Here is a 14,615-nt window from a genome sequence, read left to right on the forward strand (position 1 = left end):
AAACTTAGGGTTAGAATCCTAACCCTAGAGCTATTCTTGCACAAAACTTACCTTGGCCACGAGCTCACCCAAGTCCACCTTGTTGGAGAGCCCCAAGATCCTCCAAAGCCACCAAAATCCCACTCCAAAGCTTCTTCTCCACCTTCTCCTTGCTCTAGGGTGTGCTTTCTAGAGAGAGAAAGAGAGGAATGAGAGAGAGAGGAGAATGTGCTGTGGGAGAGAAGGAGAGAATGTTTTGGTTATAATATGTTGCAATAATAGCAACAAGACCCCCCAAATTCTTATAATTGCAGCAGACCTCAAAGGTGCTGCCAGACCAAAGTGTACCGGTACACGTGATGCTGTCACCGGTAACACGATTACGCAGAGGCCAACTCGAGAGCAATTCTCGCAGGTTTTTCCAAAGTGTACCGGTACACACCAGGGGTGTCACCGGTAACACAGGCAAAATTTCTCAAACCCGAGAGCTTCTCCTTCTCGGCTTGCAATGCTGTACCGGTGACAACTCGATGGTTGTACCGGTACACTTTGCTCCAGAATATAATTTTGCGCCGTTTTCGATTCTGTTTTGCGCTGTTCGATGCTAAAACCTTTCTAACACCTCTTAACTCATTCTTAACCCTTCCAACATAGTTGGAATGCTAATTGGAACTTGTCCAACTAATTCTTTCGCGCACTTTAGTCGATTTGGCTAAAGTTCGATAATTTTCTTCGAGATTTCAACATGTTACAATTAGTAAGCTGTCCTGTAGGACACCCATTAACCGTTCGCGCTCCTTTCCCCAATCTTGTACCTTTGGGGATGTAGCTCTAGTCGCTACAGCCACTAAGTGCGTCGGAGGGGGATGTCTGTATAGGGCCTCATAAGGAGTCATGCGGAGGGATGAGTGATATGCCGTGTTGTACCACCACTCGTCGTGGGTTAGCCATTGATTCCATTTCTTAGGGCATTGTGAGCACATACAACGTAGGTAGGTTTCCACACATTGATTGAGCCTTTTCGTTTGCCCGTCGGTTTGGGGGTGATAAGCTGTGCTTAGGTGCAATTTAGCTCCCAATAACTTGAGTAATTCTTGCCAAAATTGACTAGTAAACACTCGATCCCTATCCGAGATGATCCGCTTTGGACACCCGTGCAATCTATATACCGTATCCAGGAAGGCCGTGGCCACTTTTTTAGCCGTATATGGATGCTTTAAGGGTATAAAGTGTGCGTATTTGGTGAAATGGTCGACCACTACCAGAATCGCGTCCCTTCCCTCCGATTTAGGGAGAGCGTCAATAAAGTCTAAACTGATATCTTCCCATACTTGTGTGGGAATCGGTAAGGGGTGTAGTAGCCCGTTATATGGGCGAGTGTCTGATTTGTTCTGTGCACACACTCCACACTCTTTTACGAATGCCTCGGCGCTTCCCTTTAACCCTGGCCAATGAAAATATTGTTTGAGCCTTTGGTATGTGGTGGCTATTCTCGAGTGCCCTCCTAGTACCGAGTCATGGAATTGAGCGAGTATTTGTTGCCTTAGGGGCCCGGTCTTGCCTATGCACATTCTTCCCTTATATCTCAGGACCCCTTGTAGAAACTTATAATGTTCACGGGAGTCTAGTTTGAGAGCTAAGTCTGTAAGTATCTGTTCGTATAGCGTGTTGCCCTTATAGCTCTCAGCAACCTCTGAAACCCAGGAGGGTATGACCATAGAAATCGCCGACAACTTTCCTTCCTCCATATCTCTCCGTGATAGGGTGTCGGCCACTACGTTTTCCTTTCCTTTCCTGTACAGTAGCGCGTAGTCCAGGCCCATTAGTCTCAGTATTCCCTTTTGTTGCATGGGAGTTGATATTTTCTGTTCAATAGGTATTTGAGGCTCTTGTGATCCGTTTTAATAATGAATTTATTGTGCCCAAGGTAGTGTTTCCACTTCTGCACAGCCATAAGGATGGCTAGGAACTCTTTTCTCATATGCGGATAAACCCAGATTTTTCCCTTTTATTGCCTTTCTCAGGTAGGCTATTGGTTTGCACTCTTGCGACAAAACCGCGCCAATTCCGGTACCACTCGCGTCCACCTCCAAGGTGAAGGGCTTGTGGAAGTCAGGCATGGCCAGCACCGGAGCTTTAGTCATGGCCAACTTCGGATCCCCAAAAGCAGTTTGTGCGTCCTCGGTCCAGTGGAACTGGTCCTTCCTGAGTAGTTCCGTTAGTGGGCGACTGATGTTGCCATAACCTTTGATGAACTTCCGATAGTAGCCTATGAGGCCCAAAAATCCCCTTAAACTCTTTACTGACTTGGGTGTCGGCCATTGCACCATTGCCTCTACCTTAGTAGGATCCGTAGCTACACCTTGATCTGAAACTATGTGCCCCAAGTATTCCACTTGGCTTACCCCGAAGTAGCACTTATTCATTTTTGTGAAGAGCTTGTTTTCCCTTAACTTCCCCAGCACCAGGTTGAGATGCTGTGCATGCTCCAAACATTTGCTATATACCAGGATGTCGTCAAAGAATACTAAAACAAATTTTTGTAGGTAGGACCTGATCACCTCATTCATGACTGCTTGAAACGTGGCTGGTGCGTTGGTTAAGCCGAAAAGTATTACCTTGAACTCGTAGTGGCCGTGGTGAGTGCGAAAAGCCGTTTTGTGAATGTCCTCTATGCGAACTCTGATCTGGTGGTATCTTGCCCTTAAGTCCAGCTTCGAAAAATATTTGGAACCCCCGAGTTCGTCTAAGAGGTCATCTATGATGGGAATGGGGAATTTGTCCTTGACGGTAAGTTGGTTCAACTGCCGATAATCTACACACATTCGCCAGCTCCCATTTTTTTTTTTTTACTAGCAACACGGGTGATGCATACGGACTGTTGCTCGCTTAGATGATCGAGTTCCCCAACATTTCCTTCACTTGTCTCTCGATCTCTCCTTTTTGTTCATGTGAGTGCCGATAGGGCCGAATATTGACGGGTTTGGCCCCTGGTACTAATGGTATCTTATGATCTTGTGACCTTTGTTGGGGAAGTTCCTGGGGTTCCTGGAGCACGTCTGGGTACTGTTCGATAACCCGAAGTATTGGTTGGGGCACAGCTGCCGCTCCGGCTACCGTTGTCGGTTCACATTGGCTGATGAGACAACAAGCCCCTCGGATTATGTCCTGATAGCATTGTGCTGCTGTGATCATTTTGAGCTTGGCCCCTTCGTCAATCCCCTTCAGACTGAGTTCTGTTCCGTCCTTGCACAAGGTCACCGAGTTCTGCTGGAAATCAAACATAATCCTTCCATAGGATCGTAACCAGTCGATGCCCAAGACCATACTGGAGCTTTCTAATCTGATGACCCTTAGGTCCTTCTTAAACGGTTGACCTTGCATAGTCCATGCAAACTCAGGACACTTGAGCTTGCTCAACACCTTTTGGCCATTGGCTACAGTTACAATGAGGGAAGGTGCGGTCTCGACATTGGCTTTCACTTCCTTAGCCACCTGGAGTTCGATGAAGCTATGGGTACTTCCTGTATCAATCAATATGGTCATTACTTTTCCCTTGGCTTCTTATTGGATTTTGATAGTATCCTCTAGCTTTTCCCCACTGAGGGCATGCACTGAGACCCCCAGTTCTTGGGGCTCCTTCTCACCTTGTGAGTGGCATTCCTCATCCTGTGCATCTGCTGCTCCTGCACAGACTTGGTGCCACGAGTCTTCGTCAAAGACCTCCAACACCTCTTCACAGGCCTGCAGCGCGTTTAATGTTTTCTCTGGGCAAATGTGGCCCGGATGATACTAATTCCCACATTTAAAGCATTGTCCGACCAACCTTCTTTGCTCCATCAGTTGTTTGGCCTCCTGTTGCTGGGTTGGGCTCCATTTTGTTGAGCCCGAGTACTGGCCTCAGCCCGCCTCTGCAGTTTTATTGGCCGGGTTGCCCGAGTTCGCTCTGGGGTTGAGATTGGAGGGGCCTTGTCCCGGTGCTCCCCTGGCCACAAACTTACTCCTCCGGGTGAGTACTGCGATGGCCTTCTCATGTAATCTCGCCTGTTCATAAGCCTCTTCAAGCGTGGAGGGATAGGCTAAGTCCATGAAAGCCATTAGCTCTTCCTTGAAGCCGCTCAGGTAACTGGCAATAAAATATTCCTCCGTGAGGTAGGGGTTATAGTAGAGGAGTTGGGACCTTAAATCCTCAAACCTCTCCTGATACCTTTCAACCGTTCCCCATTGTTTCAGTCCATTGAATTCCCTAATCAGATATCGTTCGCCTGTGACCGCGAACCTCTGGCTGAGTGCTTCAGTGAACTCCTCCCACGTGATCCCTTGCCTATTAATAAAGAACCCCTGCTTCCAAGTCTTGGCTTTGCCCGCTAGATGCATGGTGGCCACACTTAACCATTGGCTTTGAGGAATTTGGTAAAGATCAAAGTATTGCTCGCAGTTTTCTAGCCATACTCTCGGTTCATCCCCCGTGAAACTTGGGAAATCCAGCTTGGGGTAAGGGATGTACTGGTTACCGTCTGATTCCTGAACCCCTTATTGTGCGGGAAGGCCTCTTCTTCTCCCTCGTCTCTTTGGTGCGGATTTGGCAAGATTCCCCTTTCTTGGGTATCCCTGCTGTGCGGATAAGAGACCCGCTACTAGGGTTGCCTAGTCCGACCCGTCGCCCTGCCGGGGACTTGCTGCGCTCCGGTGGTTGGCACGGTCGCTGGGCAGTGATTAGTTTCATCAACTCCTCATGCATACTCGCACTGTCCTTCAACATCTATTCATGCCACGTAGTGGCTTCGATCTGCAGCGACTTGTAGTGCTTCTGCCCCACATCTCTTACCTCGGCCAGATTGGAATCGCTCCTCCAGATTCATAATGTGCTCACTATCGGAGCTTAATTGTTGGAATCGCTCCTCCAGATTCATAATGTGCTCACTAAGATCCCTCAGTCTCGTGCCTTCGGCCATTGGGGCTCGATCTACGGAGTAGGCAAAACGGTTCGACGCCTTCTTGCCAATCTTGACGATCCTCGGCTTGCTTACGGCCTTAGCCAGATCGAATCTTGGCCACTTACAAGAGCCCTCGAAGAGGCTCACAAGATCTCACACATTCACATGCAACTAGAAGGGCGGGGGAAAACGGAGACATACCTCTGGACGGCCTTGGGATTGCAGCCGCTCTGATACCACTTTGTTACACCCCAATCGGAGGCGCACTCGCAAGGATGGAGAAATCCTGAGCGGAATAGCGTCGATGACGATCAGTGTCGCGGCTGCCTCCTGAGGTGCAACCGGTTAGGGAATCCCCAACTGGATGGCACCGATGATGATGAGCCCGGATCCGAGGCTCCCAGGGTGGGGCATCCGTCGTGCCTTCTCGATTTGACAATGGTGATTTTCCCACTACGGAGATCGCCGGAGTGGCGGGGAATTGCCAATCAGGGGTAGCAAGAAAAGAAGGGAAGAAAAGGGAAGAGAGAGAACGAGAGTGAGGGAAGGGTGAGTGAGAGAGAGAGAGAGATAGAATGAGAGAAAGTGAAGAGACATTTCCATTTTTAACTAACTCTGAATTAGTTACACAGTTCCTATTTATAGGCCCATTGGGCCCAAGAGTAAATGTAAAGTAAACTCAAAAGAATGGGTTGGACTCCGGTGCCTCTTGGGGTTCTGATCGCCTGGGCTAGGGCCACTGGAGGGCGTAGCGGCGGTATCGGTAGATGAACCCGCTCCATCTCCTGGCCTCTTACCCACTCCGAGGTTCCGACCCTAGTAACCCTAGAATCGCCTCCTGTTCTCTCTTCCTTACTAGTTTCCTACTTGAATTAGCGCCCTAATTCCTCATTATTCCTTCGTAACATGGGCCTATTTATAGATGTAACAATATCCAAGTTGGTTCCCCCAAGCCTGAGAAATTGCAAACAGAGCAACTTTAGTAGCTACACTAGGTTTTGGGTGCTTGCCCGATCTTTCGGCAGCTGAAGGTCCTAGGTAAACCTCTTCTGGCCTCTTTGCTTGAGCATCCGTAAGTTGATTCAGGCGCCTGCCAAAGCATGTGGAAGCACTTTTAGACAGCCATATAGGGCAATCTAGGCACCCTAATAATTAGCCATCCCAGCATCCTTCCTATTGGGTTGAGCGTCCACTAGGAAGTGGCCATGGTCTAGGCGATTCGAATGTTTCGGGCGCCCAAAACCTTGTTCCAGGTGTTAGAGAGTTCTGGAAAATCTGATTTTACTTCTTCTAAAACTCTAATTCGATCCAAATCATCTCCAAATCAATTCTAACTCGGCCTAAACTTCCCCAAATCAATTCTCTTCATGTCTATAGTATGACTTTTATCCACTTTGCCAATTTGGTCAAAGTTTGGTGCATTTTATAGAATTTGAATACACAACAGTAAGAATAATGTCTCACGGTTGGGAATCACTCACACAACTGAAACAAGTAGTCACAAACGAGTGGGAAAACATCCATATGACTGTTCTTTTCGGTCACACTTAGTGAACTTGTTCGCCAGCAGACACCTATATATCACCAGACACCTATATAATTACTCCATTGTCCCCATGCTGATAACTTGAGATTTGCTATTCTATAGAAAAAACATAGCATACATTAGTCTATCTGGACATGACCGTCCTCATAATGTTCCTATGACTAGAAGCTATTTAAAAATCATGTACAAAGGAATATATATCTCAAATTTCTAACACATGTAGGAAGATGTTTCCTCATATTGATTCTATGGATGATTCATACATACACAACACAGTATTATGAATAGAAAACTTGCTCATTTTATTATTATTAATGAAAAGCACATCATATGTCCCCAACATAATGTCCCTCGATTAGCTTCTACGGCATATAAGGGGGCGTTTGGATTGACGTATTTGTAGATTCAACGTAAGTCAAGTGTAGTGGTGTTTGAGTTTCCTTGAAGTGTGATTATTTTTTTGTTGTTTGTTTTGACGTAACTCGTACTGCCTGAAAGTTAAATTCAATCACTTCTGTTGTTTGTTTTGATGTAACTTGGTGCTGGTAAAATTAGTTTTTTGAGTTCCGTTGTTTGTTTTGATGTAAGTAAGTGGATCTCATTATCTCCTAAATATAGTAGTAAATTTACCACTATAAAATTTAATCTATTATATAATTAATTTTTTTATTATTATTTAAAGATAATCCTAATTTATTATAAATAAGGTAATTCTAACCCATTATAAAGGAAGTAGAGTTTAGGTTTACTGTTTAATAAATTTTTTAGAGAAGGTTGAGTGTAGTGAAAGTCGAGTTCGGCTCTTTAGAGGAGGACGTCGAGAGTAGGTGAAGTGGAGCTCTAACGTAACTTGAGTTACATTATATTTTTCACTTACATCAAAACAAATAACGGAAGTGATGGAACTTGAGTTCCATCACTCCACTTACACCAAAACAAACGGGCCCTAAGTAACAGATGCCATCTCCACCTTTATCTTGAATGTGATCAAGCTTGTCTATGAAGATATTCAGGTGAATCCAGACTCAAAAACATGGTCTACACAGCTCACAACTTGTCATGAATTTGCCAGTACTTTATAGACCCAACACTACCACAGGAAATTCACTAGATCTAAAATAATAAAAGAAATTTTAAAAATTTTATTTATTTATTTTTTCACTAAAAGGTGGTCCCATTATTCGATGGAACTCGTTAATTGCTCTGTGTTTAGTAGATTTATGTGATCTACATATTTCAAGCATGGAAAAACCATTCTAATTTTTTTTTTGCCTTAAAAAAAAAAAAACTTGAAGGGCGTAAAAAACTGCAACAAGAAAAATTTGTCAACATGGTGTTGGCACAACCCTATGCCATGTTTCGGCACGACCTTAGCATGGTATGGCCCAGTCGGCATGGACAATCCTTGATTCAACATGATCTATGAACAACGAGTGGATAGAAGAGAAGGGAAGACCAGGTATTAAAAAATTGTGTTGACTGACCATCTAGGCATATAATCCTTTGACTTGCATGGTTCCCCAAATGCATGAAAGATATAAAAAATAATCGCAGCTATTGTTTTAATCAGTACATTCATATGGTGAACCCTAAAGACCAACCACGAATTGCAACTTAAAATTATGGTACACCTTACTATTGCATGCATCACTTGATTTGTCCACTTCAATACCACAAGACCTATCTGTTTATTAAAAACAAAATCAAGGATTATCGCATGAACTACAAAGAAATGTATCAAATGATTGAATTAATGAGTTTTGGTTTTTGAATATCCTGCTGACTAATTAATATCTTCCAATGTGCTACTTTTCTTAGCTAAATAAGGCAGCATCTCAAGGAAGTGTATCTGAGAGACTCTTTCGGCCTATCTATTTACCTGGATTTGGCCTTCCCACTTTTTTTTTTTTTCTTTTCTTTTTCCCCTCTCTAACTAATGCGTTCTCAAAAGGTCAAGTCCGAGGAGGTCTAAAGTCTTTCATTCGTTAATTGATTTAAAGGAGTCCATAAACTTTTAGATACAATGAACCAATGGTTTTAAAATTTTCTAACGCTAAATCCTAGTAAACTATCAGCAAAATCTCTAATTACTTTGCTTCGTTGATCAATTGAGATTGATTCTTCTTTGTTTCTTGGAATTGATTTGCTGAGCACTTCTTTTGCCATGGACATTGTGAAGTTCTACTCACTATGAAGTGAATATTAAGAAGAGAATGTAAAGGTAATGATGAGAAACAACAATTGTATTAATTCGAAATAAAAAATTGAAATACTATGTGACAGCTTGTTGAAAAATAACTATGAACCCCTAAGAATTTCCTGTTAGTCTACTGTTGGAAACTGATCTATTAGATAATTCACGAAAGCTTAGAAAGAGAGATGGTCGTCATATTGAACAACAAAACAATGAAGCATTCTATGATTGATTTATCAGTGATTTAGTCTCATTTGGAATCTGATATGAAGTGGAAGTTGTATTGTGCTGCATAAGTGGCAGTCATCAGTGGGCATGGTTTTTCAGAAACTAGAAGTAGGTGCCTGTATTTCTGCTTTGAAGTGAAAGGGCACACATCGATATAAATTATTTGAGGGTCATGCCAATGTGCATGAGTAAATAGCAAATATGCTCCTTGTGTTATGCCCTCTTTCTTGCTTGGTCATCAGAACCAAATAGGCCCTACTATGGACCTGGTAAGAATAAATTAAGAGAATCTGAAAATTTATTTGACGATGATTGAAGAATCTCAATGACCTTTTAGTTGTTTTGGCAACGGTTGAGCTCAAAATCAAAGGAACCTTTCTCTTTAACAATAGCTTGGAGGGGAAAAATTCTAGAATGCAACGGGTATATTGGTGATGTGGCGTAACAAACCAATCAAATTTCTCCTTTTAGGGGTACTAGTGAAGGCCCGCGCTTCGCGGCGGAAAATTTACGCAATTTTTAAAATATTTTGAACAAATTTTTTTAATTTTTTAATTTTTAAATCTAATTTAAAAGTTTAAACTTTTAAAAAATTCAATATAAAATTATATATAATAAATAAATATATATTTATAAATAAAATTGTATATATATAAGTTAAAATTAAAATTTAAAATTTAAAATTTTTATAAAATTTAAAATTTAAAATTTAAAATTGTAAAATTCTCTCTCTCCTCTCCTCTCTCTTTCTCTTCTCCCCTGACTTCCTCTCTCTTCCCGTCCGAGCCGCTTTGTCTTCTCCGTTCCGCGCGCCCTCTCTCTCTCTTTCTCCTCTTTCCCGTGTAATGCTCCCTCCTTCCCCTTCTCTCCCTCTCTCCACCTCCCTCGGTGCCGCCTGCGCGCCCGAGAGCCCGCCGCCCGCCGAGCGCCCGCCGCGCCACCCCGCTGTAGCTGGCCGGCTTCTCCTCCGTTGCCCTCGCCCGCGTCCTCGCTCTCCCGCGCCCGCCCCGCTGCGCCCGCCCCGCCGCCGCCCCACTGCTGCCTGCCTGGCGCCTGCGCTCCGCCTCCTGCTGCCCGCCCGCTGGGGGAGAGGGGAAAAGAGAGGAAGAGAGAGAGAGAGGGGAGAAGCGGGGGGGAAAAAGAAGGGGAGAGAAGAGGGGAGACGAGAGAGGGAAGAGCCTGGCGGGGATGGGAGGAGGATAAGAGGAGAGGGACGGGAGCGCGCGCGGGGGCGCGGGCCGGACCCACCGGGCGGCCGCACCACGCCGGCGCCGGTCGTGCGCACGTCGGGGCCGAGAGAGAGGAAGAAACCGGGAGAGGGGAGAGGGGGGGGACGGGCATGCGTGGGGAGGGCCCGCACCCGGCGCGCTGAGGGGGTCTCTCTCCTCTCTGTCTGCTCCTCTTTCTCTCTCTCTGTCTGCGCCTCTCCTCCTTCTGCCTCTCTCTCCTCTCTCTCTCTCTCCGCCCTCCGCCTCAAAAACCCAAACGATCTCGACCCCTCTCTCTCTCTCTCCCTCTCTCCTCTGCTCCTCTCTCTCTTCTGTCCGCCCCACCGTCCACCCTATCCTCTCTGCCCTACTCTCCTCCTCACTCCTCTCTCCTCTCTTTCTTCCTCTCCTCTCTTATCGGTGGACCCGACCGACCCCCACCCCCCACAAAAACCGGGGAGGCCGCCGTCTTGCTCTCTCTCTCTCGTCTCCCTGTCTCTCTCTCGTCTGCCGCGGGAGGGGCGCAAACCCCGGGTCGCCTGCACGCAGGCCCCCCCTCTCTCTCTTTCTCTCCTTTTCTCTCTTCCTCGCGAGTGCGGAGAAGCGGCCACGTCGGCCACAGTAAAACTCTCGATTCAATTTATATATAGATATGTCCCATCATAATTGTAAAAAAATATTTTTATTGTACTTTTGTTTGAAAAGAAGAAATGTGATTGGCTTGTTATTGATGACGTGGTGTAAGTGTTACAGTGTAGAATTCCTCCTTGGAGGGAGCATAAATGTAGAAGTTTTCTATGTTACTTTTTAAGCATGAGTTAGGAATGGGTTAATATTTTATTTAAGACCTTAATCAAGGTTCTTAATGTTCCTTTCGATGCTAATTTACACCTTTCTTTCGCTTTCTTCCGCTATCTGACCTTTGCACACATATTTTTGCAAATCAAACAAGATTACCTAATGTTTTACTAGGTCTTATCAACCCTAACCAATTCAATATGGTCTATTGTCATTATGGTCCACTTTATCATTCAGTTGATGCATTGTTGTTCAGAGTGGCTTTGCTAACTAACACATTTAAGGTTTTTGTTTGGGTCCCACACTTTGATTGGGAAAGGATGTTCTTGAACTTGGACTGAGTTGCAACTATAGTTTTGGCATTAAGTACTAAATGGTAGTGACACCGACAATACAGATGTTTGAATACATGATATGACTCTGATACATACCAATGTTCAGATACTGAAGTTCAAGTTCATGCTTTGGGTACCGTGTGACTGGCGATATAAGCATTATCATCTTTGTTAATGGACTGTGTTTCCCATTTGCCCAGGAACTTGAACAATTCATTTCTGCTTGCGTGGGGACTTAGATCATCACTGGAAAGAGCAAATATAAGTTATATTCTTTCCTGTAAGAAAATTGCTTGTAGAGATGATTTTACTTATTCCATTGTTTCCATTTTAAGAAATAAAGGTGAAATTCAGTTGGAGAGAGAACAAGAGGAAAAGAAACATGTTGTATGCTGCCTTCAATATTGTTCTGGAGCAGGGTGCCAGCTGCAGTGAAGCTTCTTTACAATTCAAGAAAGATTGAGATTTGAGCCATAGGGATCAAAAAGGTTCTGTCTGAACTTTTATCTAAGGGCAGTTGACTATACAATCTTTGAAGGTAGAAGCTGTACCTAAGATGCTATTGGGTGCTTATATGATGAGCCATCGGAGAATATGGTTTTGAGAAATGAGATGATATTGTTATTAATTTAGCTGCTTGTAATCCAATTTTTTTTCTGGCCCTAAAATATTGCCGAGGTTCTAATCAAGTTGTAAGTAGGTCGATTATTGAGTCAATTTAGGCTTTTTAGGATCAAATATTGGATATGCTTTTGGGCATGAATGTTGTGTGCAATTGGGCAATTTAAATTCGAAAACTTGAGGGATGCTATTAGTATTAGGAAGTAGGAAGGCTATTTGCCTGTAATGGATACAAACTAGTCATTTACATTATTTTAGAAGAGGGAAAATGTACAAAGACCTCTTGAACTTCAACTTTTTGTAAACAGACGCCTGAACTTTCAATTTTGGCAACTAGACCCCTTATACTTTATCAAGTAGTTCAAAAGACCTCTCTCTTCAATTAAAGTTATTAGTTATAGAATCTTTTTGGTTGTATGTATTGCATATAGTTTTATAAAGTTTCAAAATCTAAAAAAAAATAATTTTTGTATTCTAAGATGTAAAAATGGATAAAAATTGAAGTTTTGTTTGAGCCTTTCTTCGACCGACATGCTTAATTATCAAAATTGGAAGAGAAAAAACTAAATTTCTATATACTTTGAAGTCTTAGAGGATAATGTGCACGACATTCATTCAAAATGACTATATCATCAGTAAGCTTACGTGAGAAAAGGGGCCTAGTGAATTATTTGATAAAGTTTAGGAGATGTAATTGCCAACAGTAGAAGTTCATGCGCCTATTTGCAGAAATGCTAAACTTTTGGGGGTCCCTGTACATTTTACTCTTTAGAAATAGCTGTCAGTATGTGCCTATCTTATTATTTGTCTTCATTTCCTTACCTTTGTAGTTTTTACAGCCTGTCATAATCAAAATGTTGAGTCATAATCTCAATTCAAGTAAAGAAATTGTGTGAGTCGATAGGAGACTGATAGTCATAAAAGAGAAGGCGAAAAGGTCATATGGTTGTTTTTGTTTCATTATCTTCCTCTGCAATTTCCTAGCCTTCTCTTCTTGTTTCCCTTTCACCTTCCCTCTTTGCTTGCGGATTTCCTTTCAGCCCTCATGAGCACCCGTGTTGCAGTAGAATTATAGCGTCTCTATAGCATATTTATGTCACGCCCTAAGATCGCCAATTGGGCCTGCTCGGGCACGTGCAATAGACCCATTGAATGGTCAAGGCTTGTCCTACCCGCTCGAAGCGGAGTCACATACCAACCTGTACTAATAATATGCACGATATGGATACAATAGAGCATCAGAGTGAATACTAATAACTAAAACAGCTACAACTTTAGATATAAAGTTTGCAATAATTAAACATCATTCCAAAATATTACACTTGTTTACAAAAGAGGGTACAACTAGACCTCTCTCTAGGTCCACTACTCGGTGACACCCTTGCTGCAGTCACGCGCCTCGCTGGCGACTGTAGGCTTTGAAGAAGGTTAAACAACAAATGGATGAAAACTTCAGTTATGTTCTAGTGGGTGCAATTGCCGAAAGTGGCGCTCTATACTCATTCGGTGTAAAGGAGGCATTAGTTGATAGTAACGATAACCAACATATATTTCTACAATATAAGTGTAATAGTTGAACTATAACCATAATGCCTCCAATATACAAGATGCCACAATGCCATTAGTTACAAGTTTACCAAATTTATTGCATGTCTCTAACATCTCATGCCTCTCAATCATACATAGCCTATAACAAACTTGGTGGTTTAGTTTTTTTTTCTTGTTATACTTCATGGAGAGTCGATTGCTCGCACTTATCTTCAATTGGTCGGTAAATAGGGTCGGTTGCTCTCGGACTCTCCCAAGTACCTCGTAGGGAGTCGATAGCTTGCACATCTCTTTTTTTCCTTTGACACTTTCGGAAGGTTGCATATATTTTACATTACACCCTAAGTTTATGATTTCTAGGTTTATCAACCATGCTTAACTTACACATACATGTTCTCTAGTTCATATTTAGCCTGGAGTTCACAAGTCACTATATTTCACTTTAGGTTTTGACCTAAATTTAAAAGCCACTTGTTTTAACCTATATCTAAGGTTCCCAATACTCTTACAGGCACATGTCCATTGTTCCATTTAGAAAGCAAAAGGCTAAAACCCTATTTCTCTAGCACGCAACTAAAATCTTATTTAGTTTAATTATTTCACATAACACATGCAAATAATTCCAAGAAACTAAGGACAAAGGGGAGATCAAATTCTTGTCGGTGATGTTTTCCACCTTTGCCTTAATCCTCGTTGGTGATGAGTATTGATTTTCAAAGAATTTCATGAAAACTCTGTAAATGAGTTCTAACCAAGTTAGAACCATGAAATCTCTCATTTGAGGCAAAGCCTCCAAAATAAAATCTAAAAACACATTAACTAACTTCTTTTCCTAGCAAGAGAAATGCTGGTGGAGAGGGTTTCCTTCCTCCCAGAGCTTCCCCTTAGCACCCTCGATCTCTTCCAAGCCTCCAAGGAGATGGATTTAAGAGGTCCCTTTAATGGGAAATTAGGGTTTCCTCTTCTTCTAGAGAGAGAAAGAGGAGAGGGAGAGTGTGAGAGAGGGGGAAATGGTGAATTAGGGATTTGGCCGTGATTTGGGATTATATAGAGGTGCTACAATTGCACATAAACCCCTCAATCAACCATATTTACAATCCCTCAAAATCTGCTATTCGCAGCCATGAGAACCGGTACTCGGGTTCTACTACCGATACGTGGCTCAAGTGTATTGGTACTCCAGGTTACTTTTGCATAACCTGGACGCTGTTTTCGCAATTT

The 14,615-nt window shown here is 43.2% G+C and overlaps 1 protein-coding gene across 6 annotated transcripts in view; it reads left to right on the forward strand.

Annotated features, from left to right (window-relative positions):
* Window positions 1-14,615, forward strand: part of LOC109725888 (U4/U6.U5 small nuclear ribonucleoprotein 27 kDa protein) — a 40,379-nt gene that overhangs the window by 23,531 nt on the left and 2,233 nt on the right. For 2 of the 6 annotated variants that reach the window (XR_002220363.1, XR_002220364.1), the window contains exon 2: window positions 11,426-11,713. The exons of the other annotated variants lie outside the window; for them this stretch is intronic. The gene's annotated coding sequence lies outside the window, so the exon portion shown is untranslated. The remainder of the gene's footprint in view (window positions 1-11,425; window positions 11,714-14,615) is intronic. 6 annotated transcript variants of the gene reach the window in all.

Source organism: Ananas comosus, linkage group 20 (assembly GCF_001540865.1).
Source record: "Ananas comosus cultivar F153 linkage group 20, ASM154086v1, whole genome shotgun sequence".
NCBI classification, from domain to species: domain Eukaryota; kingdom Viridiplantae; phylum Streptophyta; class Magnoliopsida; order Poales; family Bromeliaceae; genus Ananas; species Ananas comosus.